Source organism: Lactuca sativa, chromosome 6 (assembly GCF_002870075.4).
Source record: "Lactuca sativa cultivar Salinas chromosome 6, Lsat_Salinas_v11, whole genome shotgun sequence".
Classification (NCBI taxonomy): Eukaryota; Viridiplantae; Streptophyta; class Magnoliopsida; order Asterales; family Asteraceae; genus Lactuca; species Lactuca sativa.
Genome location: NC_056628.2, coordinates 60,572,964 through 60,594,147, shown reverse-complemented (window position 1 = coordinate 60,594,147; position 21,184 = coordinate 60,572,964).

Sequence of the window (21,184 nt, the reverse complement as noted above, 5' to 3'; positions counted from 1 at the left end):
AAAACCTTTCTTTTGCAGTTTTAGTCCTCCTTATTTGTAACATGTTTGTTACAGGATTTAAGGTGATGAAACAATAAGAGTCTTTTGGCTCTGAAGGAGTGCATTCGTGCACTTGATGATGATCAGCTTCATATCCCGTTTCATGGGAGAAAACTGACTGAAGTTCTTTGCGATTTGTTTGTTGGAAACTCAAGGACTGTTATGATATCTTGCATTTCACCAAATGCTGGTTCTTGTGAACATACTCTCAATACCTTGAGATATGCTGATAGGTATGTTTTTTTCTTTCTATGAGTACCCCAAAAACCCGAGTTCTTTGATTATGTATCTGATATTACTTTACTACATGATAATAAATAGAGCTAAAAGCCTTTCAAAAGGTTCAAAAAAAGATCAAGTTGGAAGCTCACAAACAACTACAAAAGACTCATCATCAGCAAACACACTAAGCCTCTCTGACATTGAAGACACAAAAATAGTATTTACAGATACAGGTAATAGAAGAGGTGCACAGTCACAACGAGATATCATCTCTTCAGATTTCGATAAACAACAACCTATTCCTCAATCATTCTCAAATTACACCCGCGATGACACCTGACAGAAGGCTTCTGGAAATAGATTGAAGATACAATGGAAATAGTCCGTGAAGTAAGGAGAAAATTCTTTAAATATTGTTGCATGTATAAAAATGAATAGACAAACTACTTATTAGCTTTGTTGGAAGTCAGGAAATGAAACTGCTGGCAGGAGTTGATAAACCAGGAAGCCTTATCGACAACTACGTGACTCAGTTAAGTTGTATGTTGTCACGCAAAGCAACAAGTCTTGTGAGCCTCCAAGCTCGCCTCACCAGGTTCCATCATCTCCTCAAGGAGCAGGAGATTCTCGGTCGTAAGAGGCTACCTCATTAACACTCACACCCCACTCCACTTTCCCTTGTAATCTCTCTCTCTCTCACACTCTCTCTCACTCTCACTCTCTCGTATGTGCAAAAAAGACGTAAATGTCCTCAATCATCATCATCCTGATCATTTTAATTGTAGGAATCAAACGAGAGTGGATTATGATGTGAGTGTGGAGATTGCTATTTTAAAAGTAGATTGATATTTTAAAACACAATAATTGACAGGTCATCGAAATCGATCTTTTATCCCAATCTTTACTTCCAACAATTGTTAAGCTGGCAGAAGATAGACATTGGAGGGTTTGTTTGGCAATCATAGAATACATTCCACTATTGGCCAGTCAATTAGGTGTAGCCTTTTTTGATGATAAACTTGGTTCTCTTTGAACGCAATGGTTACAAGACACGGTTAGTTAAGCAAATATGGTTTTGAGTAAATTACATTTTTGGCTGATTTTTTCAATTTCATACTCAAAAGGTTTTCTCTTGCAATTGTGTTCCTTCTTCGAGGTTTTTTTTAACGTTTGGTCCTATTTTGCTTAATTGGTAATGTACATATTATTTTTTATAAGTTTGAATTTGTGGTGATAGAAAATATTCCTTTACACTCTACAAGCGATGATTGAAAACACAAGGGCATGTGATATACTGAAACAAGCTCCTTTCTTGGTGCCATTTACAGTGAGTTATAACTTATAAGCAAAGTTAAATTATTTACAGGGAGTTATAACTTATAAGTAGTATCTTGATTTGATGATGTAGGAGGGTTGAATCATATTCTAGAAAGCAGAATCAGAACCTGTGGACTAAGATAAGACTAAGACTAAGAGAAACAACAAACAACCACAAACCATGGAAAACACAAATTCCATAGTCGGTCAAAAAAGACCAAGAGTGGTCAAATGAATACTTTAAGGTGGACAAACTCAAACTCTCCTACCAAAGGTTAGTTTCTTTCATTGCTTAATAGTAAGTTCATTAATTGTTTTATATTAGTTAACATCAATTGATTAATAAGGTGAATTTGTTGTTTTATTTAGTGTCATACTGAATAGCATAACAGCTAGCTAATGCTCCAAGCACTCACTTGCCATGCATTTTAAGGGCCTTTAATGCATGTCATTAAAGGCTATTTTTGTACTACTATGTCGAAGTTTTTGATTAATTAGGTGTCTTGATTGAACTGCAGGGGTAGTGGGGCGGATAATTAGGAGGAAGTGATAACAAATCAAGCATTTAAAGGGATCCAACCGATTGTACATGTTTTGTTTTTGTATACTAAGTATTATGCAATATTATAAATGTATTACAAGTACTTACTATTGGAATGATTATTTGTATTTGACATATTAGTGCAATGAGTTATCTTGCTTATTTATTGTATTTTATTTTGTATTATGAGACTTTTAATGAGTTATTTGATTTGAAAATTACTAAATCTTTCAAAATATATAATTTTTAAAATATTTAAAATTATGACACTCAAAAATGTGTCGTATTGCTTTATGACATGGGATTTAATGATACGCAATGCGAGTCGTAAAGTTACGACACGCAAATGTGTGTCGTCTTCTTTATGACAGGGCCTTCCTTGACACACATTGCATGTTGTAAGAGCGCGTCGTAAATAGACGACGCACAAAAGCGTGTCGTCTCTCGTTATGACAGGGCCTTCCTTGACACGTATTTGCGCGTCGTCTGAGCATTTTACGACATGCATTGCGCGTTGTAAAATGCTGTTTTTCTAGTAGTGCGATATGTTTCATAATTATCCAAGATTTTCTGCAAATCAAAGCTAATTACTCCAGTATGATGTAAGACACATAAATGTCATCACAATAGTTCCCCGATCAAAGCATCATGATCAGATTAACTAGTTTGCAGACGTTATTGAGGTATGTGATCTTTTAGTATATATAATTTCTATTTATTTTTAAGTTAGAACCTCAAGATATTATACCAGTCAGAGAAATTATAATCATCAAATGTTACTATCTCTTGAAACTCAACAAGAGAGGGGTTTTGCTGGGTGAAAGAATATTAACAGAATTTAATAAAGTTTCATTTAGTATTTTCAATATTTAGTCTTTAAAAATTAATACATTTTATTGTTTCTTAAAACATTAATTTATTAAAGTCTAGGATCCTAGTAACGAAACAAGTAAATGGTTTGGTGACACTTATTCTATTAACTTAATCAATCTCGGTAGGTAGCAATTACCAATTGCATACAATATGTAACTTCTAGATTATGGGATCCTAAACAAGTATTGTTTAACTTGACATGTTTATCTCATCTATGCCTTAGATCACTCATGCTTAAGTGACATATATCACACAAGATTCTGATCAAGTCATCCTACTTGAAACAACTTGTAGTATTGTAACTTTCCAGTGATAAGGTGACCCTTTAGAAACCAGAAACTATTAAACTACCCCGAACATCATAAGAAAATCCTAATAACCAGACGACCTTATGTCACTAAGACCATACAAATGATAACGGGTGTTCTTCAGAAGGACGACAATGACTTGTATTTTTAGAAAAGGTTTTTATATATGTTTTACAATTATAGTTTATAAAAACATGGTCTTATGAATATTGCATGCATCCAAAAATTAGGTGGAAAATAAAACTTCATTTTATTTTCCATTAATTGTGATCAATTATAAACTAAAATCCGGTATTTTAAAGTTTAGTCGTAGATCGGTTTTAAAAACCGGTAATAGTTTTAATAAAAATTCATTTTAAACTTAAGACTTGGAGTTTTGGATGAGTTATAAAATCACTATTTTAAATCTCATTTTAACAATCAAAATCTTATGACTTCATGAATTTATTGAATAAACTCATTTTATTTTATAAACTCAATTTTATACATCTTATGATAAAAAGTCATATTTTGATAAACCAAAACTGAGAGGATGATATTTATGTTTTAAATCTCATTTGATATGCATAAAATATAATATCAACATGTTGTATTATGTTTAAAATAGCAATATCATATATAAAGTTTTGACACAAAAAATAATCATTAGTTTTATTATTTGCCGTTATAACGCTATAAACCGATTTTTTTCTTTTTAATAAAAAAAACTCCTTATTTATTATAAATACATGGAGTTTATATAATTTTTAAGCATATTTTAAACCATTTCAAATATTTTAAAGTTAGGTATTTGTAAGTTTTACAATAAAACTATTTTCAATAAAAAAATCAATTTTTAACTGGTAACCGGTAATAACGTTTTTATAAATATCCATTTATAAACATCTTATGTTCTCTTTTAAATATTTTTTTTACTTAATCTCTAAGTGATATTATCTTATGTTAAAAAGTTGTTTGACATGTAAAACTCATTTCCATTCACAAACCATAACATACAAGAACATAAAATAAACATCACATGCATGCATTACAATATGTATAAACCACACCATGTCTACTAATAATTTTTGTGAGCCATTACAAATATTATTAAGTGATTCCTAAGGACTTAGGAGACTCTTAAAAAGGTCTTCAAACTCCCACTTGCCAAGGCAACTCTTGCTTGCAAAAGGTCTTCAAATCTTCATGTTGTGAAAGTTGCAACACTTAAACCATTAAGACTATAATTAAGCCCAAAACCAAAAGTTGAAGATTATGGTCTTAAATGGTTAAGTCATCTTCAATGAGGTCATTTCTTCGTCTTGTTACATTTAAAATACAAATACAAGTAGTCTAACTAATTTATTACAACAAATCAACAAATGAAAAATTACCTATTTATCTATTACATCTTATGAATAAATAAGTATAAACCAAACACAACATAAAGGTCCAAATGGATTGTTTATACAAAACAACATATCAAATATTATAACAAACAACTCTTTGTTTTTTCTAAGGCAACTTTTATATAACCAAAATGCATGGAAAATGGGTTTCGATACAAAATATAAGTTTGTTTTTCACAAAAACCGCAACGGAAGACTTTAAAAACAACAAGTTTATTCTAAGGTCATAACAAAACTAAAGCCTAAAGGATCCAATTATAGAGGTTAGAATGAAATAAAAACAACCCAAGAGTTTTTAGAATGACAATTGTTGAAGCCTTTGAACCCACTGTTTTTCGGGTGTTGATGAAGATAGCAAAAAATCAAAGAACATGATTTCTCTATGTGTATCCCCAATCAAGAGTAAGACACTTAGGATGCTAGTTACTTCTTGTATTCTTGAGTGTCTTAATCCTTTAAGTACTTAAATCAAATAAGCACTAAAGGAGACAACTCAAGAAGGCTTCTAATCTTGCAACAATATTCAAAAGATAACAAGAAGAGGAGAATGGAGGAGGTTTCGGCCATATGGAGAATGGAGAGAGTTCACTAGAAAAACTAGCCAAAAACTCATGCAAAACACTCTCTTATATACCCATGCAAATGTAAGGGCTTTACATTAAAATACTCTAAAGTAATGCTAGCCTTTAGAAGCATGGGGAGACAATGCATGGAGGTTGACAAACAACCTCATTCTTTGTTTAATATTTCGGGCCATACCCCTTGAAAAGAGAAGAGTTCTTTAATTTTTATAAACTCAAAGTTTATAAAACATAAACTTTGACTTTAGGTAAAAGATAAAAGAATTCAACCAGTCCAAAAGATTGTACATGATTTATTATTTCATACCATATGAAATAATAAATAGTTATACTCTCTTATAATTATTATTTTTCACAAAACAATAATTATTCCATAATTACAATACAAGAAATGATATTATTTACTAATAATAACATTAATAATAAATATAAAAAATGTGCCAACTTGATAAAGGTGTGACCCTATCGGATCATATATTATTAGCAATGTCACTCAATAATGATTCTTGGACATATAGATTCAACAAATTATTGTGAGAAGATTAAAAAATCGCAGACCTTCTTGAAGGACTTGGTGAAAAGATGAAAGAGAGAAACGTGGTCCTTCATGCTCTTGCCGAGCTTCCTACCAAATACGAAAATGTTGCAGGTTTAATTAAATTCTCTAAACGCTTCCCATCTTTTGCTGAAATGTGTGTTATGCTATTTGTTGAGGAAACTCGTCTCTCTAGTCTACGTGTTATTAACCCTTCAGATGACATTCATGGATCTTCACCCACCCTCCTTCCTGTTGGGGCATTAAATAATAATCGTGGGGGTGGCTAGGGGGGGTCTTCACGCGGGCAATCAAACAACCACAAAGATGGTGGTGGTGGCCATTTTCAGCAACGACATCGACAACAAAAGTACCCCTCAAGACCACCACTAGTTGGGTGGGTATTTCATCCAACACTAAGCTCCAATACACGGTCTTAGCCCGCTTCTTTATAGGCCCAACAACAACGGGCTTCACCATCGCCAACCCAACAACAATGGGTTGTCTCACCTTCTACTCAACATTGGGCCCGATCCGCTCCCAACCAATCTGGTGTACTCTTCAGAAGGCCTAGAGTGGCCCCAAAACTCCCTCTTTACAGCCCACAAGCTTACCTGCATACTACTAGTTTCGATCAGCCCACGTGGGCATTTTTCAGGTCCGATCATCCTACTTCTCTTCTTAGCTTGTTCAACACAGTGTACCTAAATGACCCGGGTACCGGTGGATGGGTCATGGACACCAGGGCGACAAATCATGTTCACATAAATGCATGTATTCTCAACTCCACTAGTAATACACATTATCCTCACTCTATTTATGTTGGTTATGGCTCTGCAATACATGTTATGACTTCAAGACACTCTACCTTTCCTATTCTTAATATCTACCGACCCCTACATTTACAAAATGTTTGTCTTACACTGAACATTATTAAAAATCTCATTTTTGTTCGGAAAGTCACCATTACTACTCATTGTTCTATTGACTTTGGTCCTTATAGTATTACAATTCTTGATTATCAGACACGGCATCCTCTCATCCACTGTGATAGCTCTAGACCACTCTACCCGGTCACAAGATCCACAAGTCGTGCCTTTGTCTCCATGTCTCCCACCACTTGGCATCAACGAATCAATCATCCTGTAGATCAAATCTTGAATCATTTATCTTCTAGTAGTTATATTTCTAGTCATTTAGCTAAAAATAATTTAACTTGTCATGCGTGTCATCTTGGCAAACACACTAGATTACCTTTCTATTTGTCTGATTCTCATGTTTCTGAACCTTTTGAGATTATTCATTTCGACTTGTGGACATCTCCTATTTCTATTCATGGTGGATTGCATTATTATATGTTGTTTCTAGATCACTTTACTTACTATTTACGGGTGTATCCTCTAAAACATAAATCTGATGCTTTTTCTAAATTTCTTCATTTTTCCAACATTATCACCACTCAATTTGGGGGTCACATCAAACAATTTCAATGCGATACCCAGGGGGAGTATAACTCCTCACATTTACAAAATCACTTTGCCACACACGGGATCACTTTTCATTTCTCGTGTCCCCACACGTCCCAACAAAACGGTCGATTCGAAAGTATGATTCACACCATTATCAATATGATACAAACCCTCCTATTTCACTCACATCTACCTCCTACCTTTTGGCCTAAAGCCCTTAACATGGCAGCCCATATACTTAACCTCTTGCCTTCAGCCTCTATCAATAATGACACCCAATAATGACACCCTTTACTACCATCTATATCACCGTCAACCCCCATATGACCATCTTCATGTGTTTGACTGCTTATTTTTCCTAGACTTCTTACCACCCATAAACTCTAGCCACCATCCACCCCTTGCAAATTCCTTGGCTACCCCTTAATCATCGTAGTTTCTAATGCATTGATCTTTTCACCAAGAAGATTATCATCTCTCGTCACGCCACTTTTGACGAGTCTGTCTTTCCATATGGCTCAGTCACACCCATCAAGCCTCTCTCCTATGACTTCCTCTCCGACTATGATATCTCTCCTACCCTGAGATACATTCTCTCTCACACTCCTCACATTTTTGTTCCCACTCCTCCTCCTAAGGATTTACCTCACATAGATCCGCCTCGTGTGGGTCTTCTGCTTTCTCCTCCAAATATGGCGCCTCCTCCCCCACCTCCCCCTCATCAAATGCACACTCACTCTATAAGTGGCAATGTGAAACCTTTGGAGTGCATCAGCCTCCACACTACATCCCTCTCCTTAGTCCTGAGGGTACACTTACATGCTTTGAAAGATCTAAACTGGCATAATGCCATGAAAGAGGAATATAATGCTCATATTACAAATGGTACTTGGGTTCTTTTTCCACGACCTCGAGGAGAAAATATGGTGCACTCCATATGGATGTTCAAACATAAATTAAATGTTGACAAATCCCTTTCTCCCTATGAAGCCAAGATAGTGGCTAGCACGCATAATCAGTAATAAGGGATCGATTGTGGTGCAACTTTTAGCCCGATTGTTAAAATGGATACTATACTGTTGTGATATGTCTCTAACTTAAATCCGTCTCCTTGAGGGGTGAAAAAGATAAGCCTGAGAATCACAGCAAAGAAAACAAGATCGTCAGGCGTTGTCCGGGAGGTAATCCCGGAACGATGCTCCAACAGTCAAGTCAGTGAATCCATTCGAGAAAAGGTATATTATGGAGAGTATGAGGCTTAGGTTTTTCGATTCAATCCCTTCTCCTGGGGAGAAGGGACCTTTTTATACTTATGGTTTGGGGAGCAGATCATCGACAATATCTTCTACTTTTTCAGGCATGCCAGAACGAGGTGGCCTTCGATTGGTAGATTGTGCCCCACGGGTGGCTATTTTCCATTGGTGCAGAACTTCCAGTTCGCAGATCACTAAGTACTACACCTGTCGCCTTAGGGAAACTGGTACTCCTTTGTCTTATCTAGAACAGGAGTTTCTCTCATAATAGGGGACCAATTCTGAGGCCAGGCCACCAATGCTAGTACGTGGGGTCTTATGAATAATGAGTTGCTCCCGACTCTTGTCGGGTAGTGGGTTTTTGATGGGCCGTTACTGAGTTGACGGATCCATCATCCTTTGAAGTTACTCCATTTGAGATAGGTCAACAAGTCACCTAGGCTAGTAGTGGACGTCAACGTTTGCTCGAGCTATCGAGGTCATTCTGGCCTTAGGCGTGGATACGTGCTCATCAATGGTGGTTTATATGACCTGTTGACGTGAAAGAATCATCTAAGTCAACAGTTTCATCATTGTAACTGTTCGGGTTTCATCAATGGTGGTTTATATGACCTTCCTCATCTGATCTGCTTTCCTTTTTCCTTTACTTATTCTTTCCTCCAATATTGCTTCTTTTTTCCTCTAATATTGCTTCTTTCTTTTCATTCCTTCCACATTTCTTCTTCTTCGTTTTTGTTTACCCTTTACTACCAAACTATGACATCTCTGAACACGAGTGTCGCTCCATCTTCCGAAGAGTTTTCTAGGTTGCAGGAGCGATTCGGTTTCCTCCCTGATCATGGGGTCGAGTTTCCGCATAGGGGAGCCGTCATCTCCCGACGACCAGAAGGAAAGTTTGGAGTTCCTATTCCCATCTTCGAGGCATGACTCCGATTGCCAACGACCAAATTTTTTGATGAGATCTTGCATCACTATAGTTTCACTTTCGATGACCTTACCCCTAATGTTGTTAAAAAGATAATTGGCTTTGAGATGGCATGTCGGGCTCTGGGTGTGCTTCCCCAACTCTGGGCTTTCAAGTACTTCATCAATTTATCGACTCAATCTGGTATTCACACATTTTCTTTACACAGAGGTGTTCATGCTTTCATCATGAACCAGAAGGTACCAAAGAACAATTGGCAGGATAGGTGGCTCTGGGTGAGTCGAGATTTAGTCGGTTACGGTTATCCTCGTAGATCCAACTTTTTCCTGATCGGATTCCTACTCTTTAGGGGGATAGCGAGTAGGTTGCTAATGCTCTGAAGTCCATCTCTTTCAATGGGGACGACTAGGAGGACCATATGCTTACTGATGCGGGTATGAGTGCTGCTTGGAGTTCTCGAGGAATGATGCATGCCTGAATTTTTTGTTGCGGAGGATGGTAAGTGCTTCTCCCTTCATCCTTTTTTTGTTTTGCTTTCCTTCGGTTGCGTTTGTTCATAGTGTGGCATCCCCCACCCCTTTTTTTTCTTTTTATTGTGTGCATGATCTTCTTGTTTTATTGTTAGCCCATGAGAGGATCATTCCATTCGAGATGGTTTTGAAGGGTCGTTTTCAGGGTGCCCGCCTTCATTAGGAGGTGCCGTTAGTGGAAGTGCTTCCACCGCCAGTTAGCATCGACGGTACCTTGGCCCTCTCTAGGTTGATCACTACTTCGGGTTTGATGCCTGATACTCAAGCTAACCCGGCACTAGTCAATGCTCCTGTTAGCGGTGTTTCTCATGAAGAACCCTTTCCCTCTGACACGGAGGAGGAGACCTCGATCAGGCTGGTGAGACAGGATACCCGCGTAGCCTCCAAGCGACGGCTTTCCTAGTTGGATTCACCGCAAGCGGAATCTACTGGGACTAGCTCCTTGAGCCGATGCCTCTTCAAGAGTCAGAATATGGACTTTCTTTTGGGGGAGTCCACCATGGTAGTGGACATCTCCGATGATGACACTTCGAAATAGTCGGAGGGGTGAAAGAAGGGGCGACGGAATTGCCCTGTGATCCCAAAGAAGAGCCAGTGGAACCTATTACTTTTCGTGAGAGTGTTTTTGGTGTTGACTCGGGCGTTGCTCACGAAGATGCTCCAAACTCACCAGTCCTGCTTTTGACTGGGGAGGATACTACTGGGGATTCTGCTTTTGTTACTCCAACGATGTCGGTCGTATATGTAACAGAATGGGGGATCGCGCGGGAATACCGCCTTATGTAGCATATAGTGGCATATGGCTAGGGTTGCCAGCCTTTTATCCCTACCACCATCGAGGCTTTGGATCTTATTTCTAACTCACATATTTCAAACAGTCTTTTGTATTTAGTCGCTCAGGTTGGATCATACATGGTGGCGTCTGCTCGTCGCCTCCATCAAAGCAGTTCGAGTTACGGTGAGCTTCTTTTGATTAGGGCTAATCGGGATGAATTGAGGGCGAGGTTGTTGGAGTTGGAGGGAGAAAATCATGCATTTTATGACCTTTATGATCTTTTGGCATGGGAGAAGGCATCTTTAGAGGAGTAGTTTGTGAGACTGGTTGAATCCATGGGGTGTTTGTCTCAGCATGTGGAGGCGTTGGTTGAGAAAAAGGGGGTATTGAAGGGTCGCATTAAGGAGTGTTGTGGGTAGCTGGAGATGGAGAGGGTGAATAAGGAGAATGTGGATGCGGATTTGTCTTGGCTCCTAAAGAAAGGGATTGTCCGTGTTGTGGATAAGTTGATTGAGAGCTCCGAGTTCACACTTGGGATTAAGCAAATGAAGGCTACGTATATGGAAGTCGGGGTAGAGAGTGGCAAGCAGATAATCAGGAAGCAGGTTGCTAGTGGGAAGTTTACACCTGGCGAGATGAGCGCCCTTCTAGAATATACCCAAGCCATGCATGTTGAGGTGAAATCTTTCTTGGAGACAGATTTCGCCTCTTACCTCCACTTTGGCAATCTCGACATGGATGGTATTCTTCTACTGTGCAGCGACCCTGATATTGAAGGAGAATGCCATGAAGGAAGTACTTCTGGGACCAAACCTTCTCCCCCTGCCCCTGGTATGTGATTTTTGCTATCTCCCATGTTATGTGTGGATTGCTTTTGGTCAGTGCAACTCAAACAATGTTTTCTTTTGAATGGTTTTTATTTGGTGAACAACTTTGGGAATGTTTGTTATTCGTTTTTTGGTGGTGCCGCGTGGCCTTTTTCTAAGTCTAGGATGTGTCCATTGGATAATTTGTTTTATTTTATAAAAAAAAACATATCTTTGTATTTTGCTTGTGGTTTATTTGGCTTGATTCCTTGGGGGGGTGTTATTTTGGCCACCCCGGGGATGAGCTCTTTCCTAGACCCTGGTTAGTCCTTCGAATGCTATTCTATGTTGTTGTTCCTATTTAAGTTTGTGTTAGTTAAGAGATTGGCATTCAATTTTCTCTGTTAAGTGAGGATTAGCCATTTGAGTTAATTCCCTTTATTTCTCTTCCCTTCTTTTTCCTTTTAGACTTTTATTCGGAGTTTTGGGCTCCTGGAGCCCCTGTCTCCGAGTTTGATTTATCTAATCCATGCGGGAATTGTCATCCCGAGACTTTGACGCTTAGATATTGTTTTGTTCTGAGGCAAAGGTTATAATTCTTCATAGCCTCTACCTATCCTACATCGTAATTCCCACCGTCCTTAGCCGGAGCAGGATTTTAGTTGGGAAAGGTTGTGATCCTTTGAGGCCTATGATTGTGTTTTTTTGCAATGGTTTCATGTATGTGGCGTGGATGATTAGTCCATTTATGTTTGCCATTTGTATGAATGAGTGTTAATATGCGTGTGTTTCAAATCGTAGCTTTTCATTGCATATTTTCTAGTGTCTTAGAGACATTTACATCATTAGATGAGTATCGGGGGTGGGGTAGTTAATGTTATTCTAGGTGTTGAGCATCAGCGCTACCGGTTGATCTAAAACCAATTGGTATTAGAAAGGGCACAACCTTACCCATATAGCGCATTCAGCCCTCCAGGACCAGGCATTCTATTGTGGCACTCCAGGCCATCGTGCGAGGACTTAGTCGATGCCATTTCTGACCCCCAACAATCCCCCCCCCCCTCAAAAATTGCTCCCTGAGAGAATAGAACCCTCGCCACTAGCTCTGATACCACTTATTGAGCATCAGCGCTATCGGTTGATCTAAAACCAATTGGTGTTATAAAGGGCACAACCTTACCCATATAGCACATTTAGCCCTCCAGGACCACGCATTCTATTACGACACTCCAGGCCATCGTGCGAGGACTTGGTCGATGCCATTTCTGACCCCCAACACTAGGCCTAGCCTCAGGGATGGATTGTTGGAGCATGATTATCCATTAGGAGTTTGATCACTTGGACCTTTCCCTGAGTCCCCCTCTCCTCCCCCATTCGAAGACTGTTGGTTTGGGCTCTGGGACTCCTTGGCCATCAGAGTGATTTATTCTTTTTGGTCTTTCTTGGTTTACGCCCCTTGGTGGCTCGTGCCCAAGAGCTCTTCAGCGTTCGTGCTCACGCGCGGGCCATGATTGGCTATTTTTGGGTTGGTCGTCTTTCGGAGAACGATCTTTAGTTTTCTCCATTCCCTGGTTCTGTTTGTCTGGTTATCGTCCAGGGATAAATTCGTCTTGTTCAGCGTGCATGTTTGTGTTATTATGACCCCTTGGCTCCTATGTGGTTTGATGTTCCCTCTATTGTTTCAGAGGTTCCCGACTAGATGTCATCCTGGAGGAAGTCTTTGTCGGTTACAGACCCTTACGGTTGCGGTTGGTCTCCTATCGATATCTTCCTTTTTGGGGTAGTTACCTACCCTCGCTGCTCCATCTTTAGCGGTTTCCCCCTTGCATTTCAGGTCGAGCTGCGACACTTTGCACGTATGTCCCGTTGTTTCTTCTTTTCCAGCATTCTGTCCTTTCGTTGTGTGATGACATGTTGGCGGGCTTAGCGGTATCCAGCCTCGCTTGGTGTTCATGCTGACTATCCTCAATGTTTCTGTCATGGTAATGTTGTTGCTATCGTGCCCTTCTCCCCCCCGAATTGTTTGTGTAGGGGTGGCGACCTTTCTCATGTCCTGGATTTGGGTGGTGTTTATCCTTTCGCATTTGACCATGTGGGTGGTAATTACTATCGTGTGCCACCTTCTTGGAATGTTCACGGTAGCCTAGGCGGCGATCGCCCGTTGTTGCTTTGCCCATGGGTTGAGGGTGGTCATTGTTAATCAGTCGTTGGTTGTCTTGAGTTTTACTATACCATGTATTTTTGATGGGATGGCTTAGATCCGAAAAGGTTTGGTTGCCTGAGGATCATATCATCGTCGGACCTATGTTACTACTGAGAATTCAATTATCCTTGTTAACTTTTCCTTCATATTGTGGCTGAGTATTGTTAATGAGAGGCTTATGGTCCCGAGCGGCCACAACTTTTGTCATGTGAAGCCGACAAGTGGGGCTCGGGTCGGTGGTTTTAGATTCTTTTTCTAGGATGTCGACAGGCATTCGAAACAGTGCTCGTAGAGGACGTCGGTGCTGCTGCCACCGTCGACCAAGGCTAGCCAGATCTGATGTTGTTAAATGTAGGTGGAGATTATGATTGGGTCTGTGGGGTCCCAGTTTGGGAGCTCGTGGGTCTCCCGGTGAGAAACTTATGTTCAGAGTATCGCTAGGTAGGGCACCGATGCTATTGTCTGTCGATCGGTGCCGGTCTATATTCCGGGGCTTTGCGATTGTGAAGATCTCTTCCTTATCGACTGGTTGTTTGTTTTCTTCCTTCTGAGTTCACCCGTCTTTTTGTTCGGCTTCAAATTTTGATCATAGGGTCTTCACGATCTCCATGAGGTCTCCATTCAATTGGTTGTCCGCTACTTCTCTTTTGAGTATCGTGCATTCCCCGGTGTCGTGTGTTTTGCTCTTGTAGTATTCGCAAAATTTCCCTTTTTCTTTTTCCACTCGCTGAGGGGTTTTTTCCACAGCATATACTTCTGCCCTATAGCTCCTGGTCTCGTCCTTGATGAATGGGCGGAACTTGCAATATGAGTGTCTCGAATGTCTGTTATGCTTGTCGTGACTTCCATCGTGGCTCTCCTTGTGACTATGGTAGGATTGGGAGTCAATTGATTCTTGTTTGAGGTATCCGTTCGCTACAACTTTTATATTGGCTTCTTTGAGCTCTTTTCCCTTAATTTGCCTGAGGTATTTTTCGACCCTATACTTGAGTTCGTCCCTAGATTTTGGCACTATTTCTTTCATTTTCCTCGACAGGGGGCCTGGAAGTAACCCTTGGGAAAAAGCGCCTGTGACTAGAAACTCCTCATGACCGGAGACACTCAGAGTTGCAAGGATATACCGGTCGTACTACGCTAAGATGTGCTCTCCCTCTTTTTGTTTGCATGCCATGACCTTGGCTATCTCCAGACCTTGTCTTATTCACCATCTAGATGTGAAAAATGTCTTTCTTCATGGTCACCTTCAGGAGACTGTGTACATGCACAACCCCCCGTCTTCGGAGACTCTCAACACCCAAACTATGTTTTTCATCTCCAACAATCTTTATATGGCCTTAAACAGGCCCCACGGTCCTGGTATCATCGATTTGATCAACATGCTTTACACATAGGGTTTCGTCACAGTGTCGCTGACTCGTCTCTATCATTTATCATCACGGTTCTGACATTGCCTACTTGTTATATGTTTATGACATTGTGTTGACTGCATCCTCCACGACTCTTCTTCAGTCTATTATTGCTCAGCTTAGTCGAGAGTTTGCCATGTCTGATCTTGGGGCTCTCAACTACTTTCTATGGATTTCTTCTACTCACTCGCCTTATGGCCTTTTTCTCTATCAAAGAAAGTATGCTTCCGAAATCCTTGAGCAAGCACACATGCTTCAGTGCAATCCAGCTCACACCCCTGCTGAGACTACCCATAAGATGGATGCAACTAGTCCTCCCATTGTCGATTCCTCTCTCTATCATAACCTTGCTGGTCCCTTTAGTACCTCACCTTCACTCGTCTAGACATTTCCTTTGTAATGAAGCATATATGTTTGTTTATGCATGAACCTCGTGAGCCAAACCTACATGCTCTCAAACGTATTTTGTGCTACATCCGTGGGACTCTGGACAACAGTCTTCAGCTTCATGTATCACATATGTCAGATCTTTGTGCATATTCTAATACCAACTAGGGTGGCTGCCAAGTCTCTCGTTGTTCCACCTTTGTATATTGTATTTTTCTCGGTGACAACCTCATCTCTTGGTCGTCTAAACGCCAAGGGGTCATTTCTCGGTCTAGTGCAGAGGTAGAGTGTCGCAGCGTTGCTAATACCATTGCCGAGAGATGTTGGGTTTGAAATTTACTTAGATAGCTTTGTTTTTCGCCTACTAAATCCACTATTATCTACTGCGATAACATTAGCTATGTATACATGACATCGAACCTAGTTTAGTACCAATGCACGAAACACATCGAGATTGATATTCATTTAGTTCGTGATCCGGTTTCTAGAGGCGGCGCTCGAGTTTTTCACATTACCTCATCCGTTCAGTATGCTGACATATTCACCAAAGGCCTTCTGACACAACTCTTCAACGATTTCAAGACCTGTTTGAACGTTCGGAATTCTCTTTTGATAAAACTGCAGGGGGATGTTAGCATATATGTTTTGTATATACATTTGTATTCTTGTTAGTTAGCCCATTAATGTTAGGGCTTTGTGTATGCGACCTTTGTGGTCTGTTTGTATTGTGTACATATACCAATTGTTTAATGAGAATTGTTTTTCATGTGAACATAATTATTAACAATCCCCACTCCTCAGTTTTTAACTTTAAATCCATACCAAATATACGTTTGGAGGCATCTTTCTTGGGGCAAGAAATCAAGGAGATAGAATAGTCCTATAAAAGTAAAAAAAAAAGTCACAGGTCAGGATGGACTTTCTTTCTCTTTTCTCAAGAGCTATTTGGAGGTACTGAAATTTAATCTTTCTTAATATGTGGTTGATTGTTACTTGAGTGAGCATATTCCTAGTGGTTGTTGTTGGATTAGGTGTTTAAGCCCATAACTATAATTGGTATGTACTTGAATTGATAGCAACACAGTCCTTTTGGGTTGCCCTCAAACCTAGCAACCGGACAAGGAAATTATGAAAGGAGATATATTAATTTATTATAAGATTAATAAATTAATATAAATGAATTTTTTAATATGTTAAAAGATTAATATATTAATTAGAAATCATTATGTTTAATTAATATTTAACCAGAAATTAATTAGAGTTATTTTTGGGGTTAAAAGAATTAATTACAAGGTGCAGGGACTAGTTTGCAATTATCTAATAGTTGAGTGGAAGGCTCTAGAACCCCCTTGGAAGAGGGTGGACGAAATCTTTAGGGGAAACCCTAATAATTTTGTCCATAGGGGCTTGGATAAGGCCCTTGGGTTGTTTAGGCCCTAAGCAAAGGATAACTAGGGTTTCTCCTAAACCCTAGATCCCTCAGCTATATAAGGGGCCTCCTGGTTCACATTTTGGTCACTCTTTCTTTTGAAGAAACCCTAAGGCCGATATTTTGCATACTCCTTCTCCCCTCTCTCTTTTACTTTCCTTCTTGCTAGTTTGGGTGTGATTCTATTAGAGGCATTACACTTGTGGTGCTAAGCTTCCAAGAAGATCAAGATCAAGATCAAGGGAATTATCAATTTTCTGCAATACCAATTGATGTTGGATTAGTGTCTAAGTCCATAACTATTTTAGTATGTACTTGACCCGATGGTGCATGGTCCTTTTGGGTTGCCTTCACCAAAACAACTTGATTGGAGAAATAAATAGAGAGAGAGGTTATTATGATTTATTAATATGTTATAAGAATAATATATCAAAGGAGAAATCATATTTGTTTAATTAATATTGGTCAATAATTAATTAAGAATTAATTTTGTGATCAAGTGTAATTAATTAAACTAGAGGGGCTGAATTGTAATTATGTGATAGTTACAAAATAAGGTAAGGATTATCTTATATATATGGTGAACGAATTTGAGGTGTAAATCCCTTAGAATTCGACTAGGATAAGGATTTCTAGGACTTATCTTATGGTTTCTTGGTGGACAAGCAACTAGATAAGGATAAGGACTAAAACCCTAATCTTTACACCTATATAAACCCCCTAGGGCTTAGGAATTCGAAAAACCCTTCCCAAGAGGTCCTAAGGATGAATTCTAACCTCCCTCCTCTCTCTTTATACCTTCTCCACTTGCTTATGGTGTTTGTAAGCCATTAGAGGAGTGACACTTGTGACTCTCAGCTTTCCAAGGTCAATTCAAGGAGGAATTGGATTGTTATTGCTATATAACAATCAAGGTATGTTCTTAAACCTAATTACATGTGAATTTCGATTTCCATATGCTAGAATTAGGGTTCAAAGTCTTGGATTCAAAGTATGTACAATAGAGAAACCTAGATCCAAGCTTTAGGGTTTGTATGAGCACATAGGATGTCTTATGACCAAAACCCAACAATTGAAAGGTATGTAACTCCTAACCCTAGTTTACTATTTTCGAAAAAAGCCTCCTCCTCTAGGGTTCTTGTTTTACAATTCAAAGTTGTATGTTCAATAGTTAAAACATAGATCCAAAGTAGGTTGCATGTGAACTTAGGAATTGTTTTCTAGTTTATTTGTTTTACCTAAAACACATCAGTGGTGTCAGAGCCATTGTTTGTTTTAAATTGAATTTCTATAATTGTTGAATTGCAAATTAGGGTTTATAGCTATTAAACCCTAAAGGCCATTTTTTTCGATTTTTAGGGTTGTGGATCAAAGGGTTTTCGAAAACTCTAGCCTCCAAAGAACCCTAATCGAAATTAGGGTTAGGGTTTTGAATACCCTAGCCTCCTCCCTTGTAAATTTTGAAATTGCTAGATTTTTTAGGGTTTCGTGTTTTGGATAATTGTTACTTGATTAGATTAATTGGATAATTATCCTTTACCCTATTTTTTCGAAATTTAGAGGGATAAGGATTAGGATTAAATTAATTGATTAATTTAATTAGATAATCCTTACAAGGTTTAATAAATTAATTAAAAGTTAATTAATAGATAAAGATTAAATCTAATTAATTGGTTTATTTAAATTTAAAATTTAATAGTTTAAATTTCGAAAATTTATATAAACCCTTGGAGTTTTAAAATGTTTTAAAACACACGTTATATATATATATATATATATATATATATATATATATATATATATATATATATATATATTATAATTAAAAGTTAAATATTATATATGTATAAGAATATGATCAGTCAAATCGCTAGTATGCTTCATTCACAAAGCTAGTCTATAAGGGGGTATAAGGAAACTGCCTATAAAATGGTAGTTGAATGGGTGTCCACTCTCACCCACCGCTTCCTTGATTAGTGGAGGGTCGTTAGCAGAACGGATTTGATAGGACAACTACTTCTCATTAAAAGTATAATGCTATTAAAGAAAGTACTAGAACATTATTTTTCAAAAATCCCAACTCTAGTTACTTTAGGAAAAATGTGAAAAGTATGCTAATCCATGAAATTGCACATTATGTTTTATTGGTCGTTAGTGGAGCGTGTGTGGTTAACCGGCACACTAAAAGGCACTAATAAAGAGTAGTAATGGGTATCTTATAATTATCATTTTGATGGAGCGTGTGTGGTTTACCGGCGCATCAATAGTTAATGATAAAGACAATAAGGTTACCAAGCACGTTTGCATGGTTATTCACATCTACTTTGTGATCCTCGGTATCCCAGTCACAAATAGTAGAGCATAATCCGAGATTAAAACATGCCATTAAATAGTTTTAATGTATCTCAAAAGAATTAGGAATTTCACTTCGTTTATTTTATCTAATGGTGGAATTGGTGAATCGTCATTCACATACCTTTATAAGATTTGAACTTGGATCTCGGCATCCCGTTTCTAAGTTGTAAATCGTCATAGTTGGGTCCTAACCTTGATATGATATCTTTGAGTTATTATATTGAGGTTTCTTGAAATCTAACTAAAACTATCTTTCTTTTCAGATGTCTGCTCCTGGAAACACTTCTGCTTCATCATCCTCCAACCACAACTTCTCTCTACTAAACATCTGCTCCAAAGTCGTTATGGATGGCTCTAACTATAACGATTGGATGCGTAACATCAATATGGCGCTTAGATTCGAGGACAAAGAGTATGTCCTTGAAAAGGAGCTCAAAGAACTTGATGAGTCCAAAGCCACTCCCGAAGAGTATGCTGCCTACAAGAAGCACTATGATGATGCTACTAAAGTGGCATGCATCATGGTCGCAACCATGTCCCCAAAACTGCAGAGGTACTATGAGGACTACTGGCCTTTTGAGATGAACAAGGACCTTATGGAAAAGTACCATAAGCGAGCTCGTCAAGAAAAGTTTGAAGTAGTTAAGTCACTCATGGGTTGCAAGATGAAAGAAGGGGAATCGGTTGCGTCTCATGTGCAAAGGATGCAACGCCACATAGAGCGTTTGGTCAAGCTCAACATTCATTTTGATGAGGAATTGGCCATTGACATGGTCTTGAACTTGTTGCCTGATTGTTATGGTCAGTTTATATTAACTTACCATTTGAACAACACTGAGCAGACATTGGCCCAATTGCACAACTTGTTGCAGACTGTTGAAGCAGGGATGAAGGGTAAAAGTATAGCCTCCACTCCTGCAAGTGCTCCTGTTCTAGCTATTGGACATGGAAAAGGGAAAAAGAGGAAAGGTCCTCCTAAGCAAAACTGGAAGGCAAAGGTCCAAGTTGGGTCATCTAGCAGTGGCCCAAAAGCCAAGCCCAATGCTTCCATTCCCCATGTATCTGATCCGAAGGAAGCTGTTTGTTTTTATTGCAATCAAAAGGGGCATTGGAAGAGAACCTGCCCTCAATATCTATAGGATATCAAATATGGCAAAGTGAAGCCGTCTTCAGCAGGTATTTACACTATTTCTTCTAATAACTCATTATCTTCTCGTTCATGGGTCCTTGATACAGGATGTGGTTTTCACATATGTTCTGATTTGCAGGGGCTAAAGGAAAGTGAGGAGATAGAGCAAGGAAGGATAAACTTGATCATGGGAAACAAGAAGTCTTCACCAGTGACCAAGATCGGAGTTTATCAACTTTTGCTTAATAATGATGTTAGATTAGACTTATTGAATTGTTGCTATTCATCTGAGATGACGAGAAACATTATTTCATTTCATGCATTGTTCAGACAAGGTTTTAAGTATTCTTTTAATAATTAGAATGGTTCAATTTCAGTTTATAAGAATGGTGTTTTTATGTTTGAAGCTTTACCTTGTGATGGTGTGTATGAAACAGTGACTTGTGTTGATAGCTTAGGAAATAATGTACTTAATATTGACTTGTCTAATAGTGTAGACAAGGCATGCTTATGGCATTGTCGTCTTGGACACATTAACAAGAAATGCATAGCCCAACTCCAAAAGGATGGAGTGTTGGAATCATTTGACCTAAAATCAGATGATATGTGTGAGTCTTGTCTTTTGGGAAAGATGAAAAAATCACCATTCACAGGGCCTTGTGAAAGAGGTGAAGGTCTGTTGGATCTCATACACACAGATGTGTGTGGGCCCT